Raw genomic sequence first — 10929 nt, 5'->3', positions numbered from 1 at the left:
ATATTTCTTCATAAGCATTAATCTTATTTTGTCAATTAGGAACATTCAGCACCCACCCGCTATCAAGGCAGCTGCCTATCATGTCATGCCCTACCTGCACAGGTGTGCTGGCTACTCAAATGATCCAATTAAGGAGGCCATTTAGTCAGCAGCAGCAGAAGTCCTGTGCCTGGACGCTCCAACAGGGGCCAGACACAAGCAGAAGCAGAAGCAGCAGAAGCAGCAGCAGCACCACCTTTTGTTTTTTGGCTGCAGCAGCAGCAAGGCCCACAGGGCTGGCTAGCTGGCTAGCCAGCAAGCAGGTAGCAATGAAAGTAGGAATCTTTCTTTTTAACCCTGTAAGGGGGTGGTGCACTGTACCCGAAGATACTGCCATATCGGGTCAATGCATAGGGCGACGGAAGCAAGCTTCGAAATCGGCCCCCGTTCTCAAAAATCCATTTAATATATGGTCCCCAGATAGGGGACGTATCAGATATTAAACTGATAAGAACAGATTTTTGATTGAAAGAGCTTTATTTTCCGTTCAGTCATTACAAGTCGTACAATAAATTACAGTCACACAAAGCATGATAGTACAATACACAGCAAAGGTTCCCTAAGCTATACATCGCACACCATGCTACTCTAACATTCAGCTCAATCCTGCAATATAAAGGCACAAGAGATCAAACAAAAACCAAATAATACAATCTGTGATCGGGGTAGGGGTGTGGGCGACTATGTGGGGGTAGGGAGGGGGCGGATCACAGGGCCAAACTGTTGGGCTGTATCTTCAGGGAGACATGGGAGAAGGAGAGGGGTCTTCACTCCTCTTCTTCCTCATCAACGGCCGAGCTGTCCAAGATGGAATAGTCTCTAAGCAGGTTCTTGATGAACCTGCGGCAGTCCCGGACGGACATGTTTTCCCTGTTGATCACGAGGCGGTTCCTGGCAAGCCACACTGCGTCCTTAAAACAGTTCATAAGGCGCCAGGCCTCCTGGATGGCCTCCACGTCGTGGGTCCCAGGGAACAGGCCGTAAAGCACCGAATGGTACGATAGGCAGCTCCTGGGCACTGATTCTCTGAGTTCCTGTTCTAGGGCGTCCAACAGACCCTGTGCAAAGGGGCACTGCCAAAACACGTGGAAAGATGTTTCCTCCACGTAGGGGCAACGGGGGCAGTACCGGGTCTTGCACAGGTTGCGGGCATGCATGAATGACCTGAGAGAGAGACCTCCCATGACGGCCATCCACGACAAGTCCTTGTGTCCATTGGTAAGCCGCTTTGAGGCCACATTGTTCCAAACTGTCTCTGCAGTGGCTGCGGGGAGTCCCGGAACCAGCTCGGTCGAGTCCTTAGCTCGGATGAGCTTGTGGATTGTCTTTGGCTTCCATAGGTCTGGTTTCAGTCCTTCCAGCTGGTGCTCCCTCACAAACCGGACAACATCCCCATAGAACCAGGGAGTGTTCCAGTTGTAAGGGATGGAGCTGTCCCACTTGTCCCAGCCCAGCTGTCTCCAGAGGGGCATGAGAAGCAAGCGAGACATGGACCTGCCCGCTGAGCCAGTCTTTTCTACAAGAGTCCGCTGCACCGTGACACATGCAAAGGAGGCCCTCAGCAGAGCGGGGATGTCGGGTATTCCCTTCCCACCCTTGCGGGGTTCCTTGTACATCACGGTCCTCTTGACTCTGTCCATTTTGCCCCAGACGAAGCCAAACACTGTCCGGGTGATGGCCTTGCAAACGGTGGTATGGGGAGGCCAGGCCTGTGCGGTATATTGGAGCACAGGCAAAACTTCACTCCGCAGGACAAGTGCCTTGCCTTCCATCGTGAGCTTTCTGGAGCTCCACAGTCCGATCTTCGAGTTTATCCTTCCTAGTCGGTCTTGCCAAGACTTAAGGGCCGCTCCTTCCTTCCCGAACCAGACTCCAAGAATTTGAATGAAGTCCGGCTTAACAGCAAAGGGGAAGGGGGCGGAAGAAGCCAGGTGCCATTCCCCGAAGAGCATGGCCTCCGACTTCCCGCAGTTGACTTTTGCCCCCGAAGCTCTGCCGAAGTCCTCGCAGGTCTGGACGAGTGCGGTCACCGAACGCTGGTCAGCGCAGAAGACGGTCACGTCGTCCATGTAGAGCGAGCACTTGACCTCGTGGCGATCTGGTCCTGGTGCGGTGATCCCTCTGATCTCTCCATTCTGCCGGATAGTCTCAGCGAAGAGCTCTATAACACAAACAAAAAGGAGAGGTGAAAGAGGGCAGCCTTGTCTAACCCCTGAAAGAATAGGAAAGGGGTCAGTCTTCCAGCCGTTCACCAACACCGTGCTGTAAATGTCAAAATACATAACGTTAACAAAAGAGCAAAACATCTTCCCCAGACCCAGCCTGTGCAAAACCCTGTCCATGAATGCGTGGGAGACACGGTCGAACGCCTTCTCCTGATCTAAGCTGACCAGGGCGGCGCGGCCCCCGCGGTCCTGGATGTAATGGACCGTGTCTCTCACAAGGGCAAGGCTGTCGGCAATCCTGCGGCCAGGAATGCTGCAGGTCTGGTCCGGATGGACGATCTGCCCCATGACAGGTTTCAGCCTGTTGGCCAGCACCTTGGCGAGGATCTTGTAGTCCACGTTCAGGAGAGAGATGGGACGCCAGTTTTTCAGGTCACATCTCTCCCCCTTCCGCTTATACAAGATCGTGATCATCCCTTCCCTCAACGACGGAGGCATTCTGCCCCCCACCACCATCTCCTCGTACACCTCCAACAGGTCCGGACAGATCAGGTCACCCAGCGCTACGTAGAGCTCGGCCGGGAGACCGTCACTGCCCGGGGTCCTGCCGGGCTTAAAGGATTTAGCGGCAGAGAGCAGCTCCCCCACCGTCAAGGGATCGTCCATAGCCGCCGCACCTGCGGGATCAACAACGTTAGTGACACCTGACAGGAACCTCTCGGCGGCTTCGGGGTCGGATGACTTGGGGGCGTAGAGGTTGCTGTAGAAGTCGTGGACGACCCCCATCACTTCCTCCTTGCCGCTCCTCATGTGTCCGGTCTCATCTCGTAGCTCAGTCAGGGGCGTGTGGCCGGCATGGAGCTTCCTGAAAAAGAAAGAGTTACATTTCTCACCCTTCTCCAGGTTCTCCACCTTGGAACGAAAGACGATTCGCTTGGATTCCTCCTCAAAGTGCCTTTTCAAGCTCTTTTTGGTCTCCTCCAGCTCCTCCCTGACGTCCCAGCCACACTGGAGCAGGTCCTGCAGGGACCGCAGCTCGCGCTGCAGTTTCCTCAAGTCCCACTTCTTCGCACACGCCTGTTGTCTGCCTTTTGCCTGAAAGAAACAACGGAATTCGACTTTAACATATTCCCACCAATCGCTGATGCACTTGAACAGACATTTGTCATTTCGCCATACAAGGTAAGCATCCCTAAGTTCCTCCATGACCTCCCTCTGCTCCAACAGGGCACAATTCAACTTCCAGGAGCCCGGGCCAGGTGGGAATCCATGGCCCAGAGTCCCCCGGAATCGAATGGCCCTGTGGTCAGAGAAGAAGCAGGGGACCATAGAGTACGACACCTTTCTGACTGCTCTCGAAGTGAAGATGAAGTCTATCCGAGAACGGAGCGAGCCATCGGGGCGGCTCCACGTATAGTTTACGGAGCCGTTCCCGATGGACCCGACAACGTCCTGCAAGGATGCCTCCGTCACCATCTCAATCAGCAGTTTAGACGTCACGTCCAGGTTGGCGGATGTGCCAGAACTGCGCCCGTCCACCTCAATGGGGCAGTTGAAGTCACCACCCAACACTACTGCTCTAGTGGTGGCGAGTTCAGCCCGCAGGGCCTGGAGAACCTCCAGTCGGACATCCCTCTCAGGGGAGGCATACACGTTGATGAGCCGCACGGGCTCACCCGCCCAGGAACCGTCTGCGACAAGAAGTCTGCCACAGACGAGCTCCCGGACGGAATCAAGTGCAAAGTTACCTCCCCTGATCAGGATGGCCACCCCCGCAGACCTATTGTCGCCCCCACCAGACCAGTAGGAAGGGCCGTGAGGCCACTGCCTGGCCAGATGGTTGTAAGACCTAGAAGCAGACAAAGCACATTCCTGCAACATGTAAACATCACACCTCTGGGAATCTAAGAACGTAAGAACAGTCTGAAATCTGAACCAAGCTCTAATACTCCTCACATTAATGCAGAAGATGTTGAGATCAGCCATGGGAATAAAAAGAGAGGTTAGTTCTGATACTAGTTACCAGTCTGGTCGGACGGGTCCTCTTCTCTGGCGCCTGTCGGCTCCTGTGGCTTCTCGTAGCGCCCTTCCAAGAACTCGTCGTAGACCGTGTTGGACGGAGTGTCCAGGATTTTCTTAACCTCTGGGTCCTGCAGCAGCTCCTCCATAGATTGAGCTTGGACTGGCTCTGCTTGGACCTGCTCCACTTGGGCCTGCTCCATCACCTCCTCTCCTTCTGAAGCCTCAAGGCTCTCGCAGACCTGCTCCATCTCCTCCTCCTCATCTGAAGCTTGAGGGGTCTCGCAGGTCTCGATTATCTTTCTTTTGTGGGACTCTTCTGATACGTTGTCCCTTCCTTTCCTCTTCCTCTGTATGGTACCTGGGGGAGGAAGCACAGGAAAGTCCTCCGAAGGGCGGGCACCAGCAGCTGGAGGGGGGTTAGGTGCTGCTGGGCCAGGAGAGAAAGGAGGCTGGGTGGGGCGGGGGGCAGGAGAGAGTGCCCGGGCAGGGGAGGACGGGGCAGGGGTGGGCCGGGCAGGGGAGGACGGGGCAGGGGTGGGCCGGGGTGGGGTGGGGGGGGGCCGGGGTGGGGTACGGGGGGCGGGGGTGGGGCGGGATGGGGCAGGGGTGGGACGGGATGGGGCAGGAGGGGCGGGGGTGGGACGGGATGGGGCAGGAGGGGCAGGGGTGGGACGGGATGGGGCAGGGGTGGGACGGGATGGGGCAGGGGTGGGACGGGATGGGGCAGGGGTGGGGCGGGATGGGGCAGGAGATGGGGCGGGAGGGGCAGGGGATGGGGCGGGAGGGGCAGGGGAGGGGCGGGACGGGGCAGGGGTGGTGGCTTTCGCCTTCTTACCCTCCTTGGTCGGCTTGGCCATCCGTGGTGTTGGCTCCGGAGCTGGGGCTGGCTTCGGTGCTCTCGCTGCCACAGATGCCCATGTTCTCTCCCTCTGGGGGCAGTCCTTGTAGCTGTGGGCTGCCAGTCCGCAGAGGTTGCAGGTCTTGCTCTTGGGGCAGTCCTTGGTCGTGTGACCTGTCACACGGCAATACCTGCAGGCATCCTCCGTACAGTCCTTGCCCTCGTGGCCCATCTTGCCACATCTCCTGCAGGTCTGCGGCATGTCCGGGTAGAAGATAAGTCCTGTGGAGTTGCCCAAGGAAAATGTCGTTGGCAGGTGCTGTAGTCCGTCTGGAGAAGCAGGGTTCTTGTTGAGTCTGACGACCACAGACCACTTGCAGGTCCAGTATCCGAGTGAGTTCAGGATGCGGGTGGGCTCCCTCACCACGGTGCAGAAGCGCTTCAGGAAGGTCGAGATGTCCGTGCCTGGGGTGTGTGGGTTCCGCATTGAGACCGTCACCCGCCTCTCCTCTCTTTGAATAAGGCAGTTGCCCACAAAGCGAGAGAAAGGGGATTCGGGACTCGCCGCTTTCACCACCTCCCAGTATCTTCTACAGGTCCCAATGGTGGCAAAGGTGATGTAGAAGATTCCCGAAAAGAAGGTTGCTATTCCCAGGGTGTCAGCCGTGGGGAAGCCCTGATCCGCCAGCATCTTCTTGCAGAACACGTCGTGGGACATGTCCGGCACCCTTCCGTCCACGGGCTTGAGCTTCAAGGCAACAGTCTGCCTCATCCAGGGCTCCAGGGTTGGAGCTTCCAGGTTAGGAATTCTGCCGCCCTTCTGCCTTGCCGTGGTGGAGGTTGAAGCTTGCTGTGGTTGGGGCTGGACCTCCAGGCCTTGCCCTGCAGCCTCCTGGGTGGACTTGCTGGTTGAGGCCATGGCTTCTTCCAGCAGGCTCTTTTCCGCTTCCTTGCTTGCTTGTGGAGAGAGGCTTCGCAAAGTCTTCTTTCCCGGGTGGGAGGAGCTATGCAGATCCGGTCCCGGTGGGAGGAGCTATGCAAATCCTTCTCCAGAGGCAGCGAGTTTCTTCGAAAAGATTCTGCGCCGCCTTCCTCTTCGCCGCTGTTCCGGAATTCACCGCCGATTCCCTTCTTCCAGGTTCTTCGTCAGCTTCTTCCGGAGCTGCAGTCTTCAAGATCTTCTCCTTCTTCAGATGTTCCGAGGCAGGCAGGAGACGATCTTCAGGTGGTATGCTCTAGAGAAATGCGGTTCTAATAAGAACGAAAAGTACTGCAATCGTACTACGCAAAATCTCTACCACAATGCTTGGAGTTCTTCAGACCGTAGCGATCATGGTATCTCCCCTGCCAGGTAATCTGTTCTGATAAGAACAGATTTTTTTTTAAGTTAGCCCTCAGAACTCAATCAGAGCTCCAAGATCTTATATGGACTCGATTGTTTTGTTCATCATCAGGTAACAGTTTTATTTATTCCTAAAATAAAAAAGACAAATTGAAATAAAATATTATAACAACAATAAAAATAATAAACATTCCAAAATTATAACAAATTCATTCCCTTTCTCCGGGCGTAAACTGCCAAGTAATCAATTAAACCATAGCTTAAGCTTCCTTTTTCCATTTCCCTTTTTACTGGGATGGCCAACCAGGCCGGTATTTTATAAGTTACCATAAATCGATCCACGTCAAGGCGAAAAGAATCATAAACTTTGTTTCTTACTGCAGGCAACTGGGCTTTAAAGGTGGATAATAGATTATCCAGGTCCTGTAAGAACAATTCTCTTTCCTCATCTGGAGCTCTCTCCAAAATAGTTTGGAAAGACCCTGAATATCCTCTTAAATTTCTCACCGGCTCTTCATTTTTCTTTTTACTCTTATGCTCTCCAATGTTCTTTTCTTCTACTATCATCTCTTTTCCAACAATTTTTGGCTCTTGGGTTACCACAGATCTTTTAATTTCTGGCTCTTGTTCAGAAACTTCTTCTTCTCTTTTCTTCTTCCTCTTTGGACAGTTCACATACATGTGACCAATTTTGTTACATAAATTACATTTACTTTTTTGGCTACAGGATTCAATTTCATGACCTTCTTTTTGGCATTTTTGGCACCACATTGAGGTGCACTCTTCCTTTAAATGGCCATATTTCTTGCATTTTCTACAGAAATTCTGCATACCTGCAAAAAACATATCTCCATTGATAACCCCTATTTTAAAACGGGCAGGGGGATAAAGAACTCTTCCATCTGCGTCTTCCTTGAACTTTACTTTAAATCTCCACTTTGTTGTCCAGACTCCATACTGATTATAAATTTTGCCAAGTGGCGCAATTTCCTCACAAAATTGGGTCAAAAGAATTATAATATCCTCCTCAGGGACGTAAGGACTATACATCCTCACCGTTAAAATTCTTTCTCTCCTGGGAAAGTGGGGAATGACTTCCACGCCCTCCCACACTGGATCAGACTTGATTGTCTCAAATTTCTTCCAAAATAAATCATAATCCTCTTCGGAAACCAAAATAACATCAAAGCACCCTTTCTTTGGAAATTCCAACATGGAAAGGATTTGTGTCTTTGCAATTTCCAAAACTCCAAAAAGAATTTCCTCCATTACAAAGGAAAGTCCTCTTCTTTTCTTCTCAAGGTCTTTCAGCAGGATCCGGACCCCATTCTTGATCTTCCCAAAAAAAGGAACCTCCTCTCCAGCAGATTGAGAGGTGTCCATGATCTCTTCCATCTTCAATAGGCGTGTCCAGGCAGGGACAGAAAAACACTCCCCCACCAAAGAGTGGGCAGTGAAGGGTGATCGCCTCCCGTTGTCTGGGGACTAAGCCGGCTCCCTAATAGCAGCAGGGGGGTGAAGTCCCTCCGTTAAGAAGGACGATCCCCCCAGGCCAAGGAGCCGGGTACCCCAGACACCCTCTGACCAGACCAAGTGAGCAGATACTACACTTGATCTTAGCCAAAAGGCCGAGAAGCGATAACCGTGAATGGGGCGGGCCCAACAAGGTCCCCTTCATGGGCACTATCACTGCTTGCTGTCAGGGAGGCTGCCAGACAATTTTCCATGCACACTCTGGGCTGGGGGGCAGTCAACCACCAGTACACACAGCAGAACCTAAACCCATACCATTATTGCTAAGCAGCAAGACAGGGGCCCATTGCACTCCCACGGGGCCTTTTTAAATGCAATCCATAACCCGGATTTGCCAGGAACCCTTCTTACTCCTCCTACTTGCATGTGACACTGGGCTTAGGATCTGCATAGGAAACACACACACAAGCACACACCTACCTTTGTTGCCTGCAGATGCCTCCTTGGCTGTCCCCAAACGGTATCAAACCAACACCCACGGGAAGCTGTAAGCATAGAGGACATGCCTGCACCCCATTGGACTTACCTGTGTGGGTTAAACCCGGGTTATTTGACAACCTATGGCGGTGATGGTTCTGCTCAGGCAGAGCAGTGCTGATGCTCCTCATAAAGCTGTCGCTGCTGTGAAGGTTCTAGGTGACATCACAAATCCCTATGGTTACATACACAACAAAGCTGGGTTGTTGTTGTTTACACTCTGCAAGGCCTGTGGAAGTGAGTGACATCATAGCACTGTAGTTCTGAGGGTTCTAGATGGATGCAACAATCTCCTGTTGCTTCTATGAAGGCCATAATAGACGACATCACCAAACAGCTCCATAGTCACATACACAGCAAAGGAGAGATGTTGTTTACACCTAGTGATGTCAGTGGTATTGAGTGACATCACAGCACAGTGCTAAGGCTCCTGGGCCTGGACACAGCAGCGGCTGCAATATCTCAACGGAGAATACGTTTATATATATGTGTGTGTGTGCGCGTATATATATATATATATATATATATATATATATATATATATATATTTCTCCGCCGAAATCACTTTTAAACCCATTTCCACCTTTTTTTCCCTTCTCTTCCTCTTACTTTTTTTTCACGTTTTTTTACGTTTTTCTCCTTTTCGCCTCTTTTCTGGGCGTATTATTCTTCTTTTTCTTCTTTTTTTTCGTCTAATGCATACCCCATCAGTGCAGCAATGCTTATTCAATACCGCCAGCAGATGGAGACACTGGGGGATAATTTTCTAAGGATTTATACTGATTTTTCCTGTCTGAATTTGTCGCACAGAAAGTTGCAGGCCAAATATGTGTGACATTTCTGCGACTTTAGCTTCTAGAGCATTTTTACAACATTATACATAGGTGCTGAATACATAAAAAGCGACTGTTCAGCGACAGACAAGTCGCATCGGCTGAAAGTAGGCCAGAATGTCAGTCCATGTTGGAGCAGGTTTAGATACAGTCTAAAGTATAGATCTCAAAGTCTGTGCACAGAATTTAGCAAGGGCCTCGCACCTTCTGATGCATCAGGTAGGTGCACAATAGCATAGCCTAACCCTCTGTACTTTGGTCTATATTGATGCGGGACATAGACAGCCAGCTGATGACCAATCCATTAGTGCAATGGATGGCTGGAAGCATTTGTCTTTGCCTTTGCAATACCACAGAAGCAATGCATGGTCAATGTACAGCAATGACACACCTGTGTGAACAGCCAGGAGACCCCCCCCCCATGTTATGTTACATAGTTACATAGTTAGTACGGTCGAAAAAAGACATATGTCCATCAAGTTCAACCAGGGAATTAAGGGGTAGGGGTGTGGCGCGATATTGGGGAAGGGATGAGATTTTATATTTCTTCATAAGCATTAATCTTATTTTGTCAATTAGGAACATTCAGCACCCACCCGCTATCAAGGCAGCTGCCTATCATGTCATGCCCTACCTGCACAGGTGTGCTGGCTACTCAAATGATCCAATTAAGGAGGCCATTTAGTCAGCAGCAGCAGAAGTCCTGTGCCTGGACGCTCCAACAGCGGCCAGACACAAGCAGAAGCAGCAGAAGCAGCAGCAGCAGCACCACCTTTTGTTTTTTGGCTGCAGCAGCAGCAAGGCCCACAGGGCTGGCTAGCTGGCTAGCCAGCAAGCAGGTAGCAATGAAAGTAGGAATCTTTCTTTTTAACCCTGTAAGGGGGTGGTGCACTGTACCCGAAGATACTGCCATATCGGGTCAATGCATAGGGCGACGGAAGCAAGCTTCGAAATCGGCCCCCGTTCTCAAAAATCCATTTAATATATGGTCCCCAGATAGGGGACGTATCAGATATTAAACTGATAAGAACAGATACTACACTTGATCTTAGCCAAAAGGCCGAGAAGCGATAACCGTGAAAGGGGCGGGCCCAACAAGGTCCCCTTCATGGGCACTATCACTGCTTGCTGTCAGGGAGGCTGCCAGACAATTTTCCATGCACACTCTGGGCTGGGGGGCAGTCAACCACCAGTACACACAGCAGAACCTAAACCCATACCATTATTGCTAAGCAGCAAGACAGGGGCCCATTGCACTCCCACGGGGCCTTTTTAAATGCAATCCATAACCCGGATTTGCCAGGAACCCTTCTTACTCCTCCTACTTGCATGTGACACTGGGCTTAGGATCTGCATAGGAAACACACACACAAGCACACACCTACCTTTGTTGCCTGCAGATGCCTCCTTGGCTGTCCCCAAACGGTATCAAACCAACACCCACGGGAAGCTGTAAGCATAGAGGACATGCCTGCACCCCATTGGACTTACCTGTGTGGGTTAAATCCGGGTTATTTGACAACCTATGGCGGTGATGGTTCTGCTCAGGCAGAGCAGTGCTGATGCTCCTCATAAAGCTGTCGCTGCTGTGAAGGTTCTAGGTGACATCACAAATCCCTTTGGTTACATACACAACAAAGCTGGGTTGTTGTTGTTTACACTCTGCAAGGCCTGTGGAAG

The 10929-nt window shown here is 51.6% G+C and overlaps 1 non-coding gene and 2 pseudogenes across 1 annotated transcript; all 3 read right to left on the bottom strand.

Annotated features, from left to right (window-relative positions):
* Positions 1-344: 344 nt before the first annotated feature.
* On the bottom strand, positions 345-517 carry LOC130341303 (U2 spliceosomal RNA; annotated as a pseudogene).
* A 7392-nt stretch (positions 518-7909) lies between these two features.
* LOC130341323 (U2 spliceosomal RNA) lies at positions 7910-8046 on the bottom strand (annotated as a pseudogene).
* A 2084-nt stretch (positions 8047-10130) lies between these two features.
* Positions 10131-10321, bottom strand: LOC130341348 (U2 spliceosomal RNA). The gene has a single exon (XR_008881299.1). It is a non-coding gene; the product is annotated as a U2 spliceosomal RNA (small nuclear RNA).
* Between the last annotated feature and the right edge of the window lie 608 nt (positions 10322-10929).

The sequence above is a fragment of the Hyla sarda genome, unplaced genomic scaffold, assembly GCF_029499605.1.
Source record: "Hyla sarda isolate aHylSar1 unplaced genomic scaffold, aHylSar1.hap1 scaffold_618, whole genome shotgun sequence".
NCBI classification, from domain to species: Eukaryota; Metazoa; Chordata; class Amphibia; order Anura; family Hylidae; genus Hyla; species Hyla sarda.
Note: the sequence above shows the minus strand (reverse complement) of the source record. Positions and strands in the feature narration are given on the sequence as shown.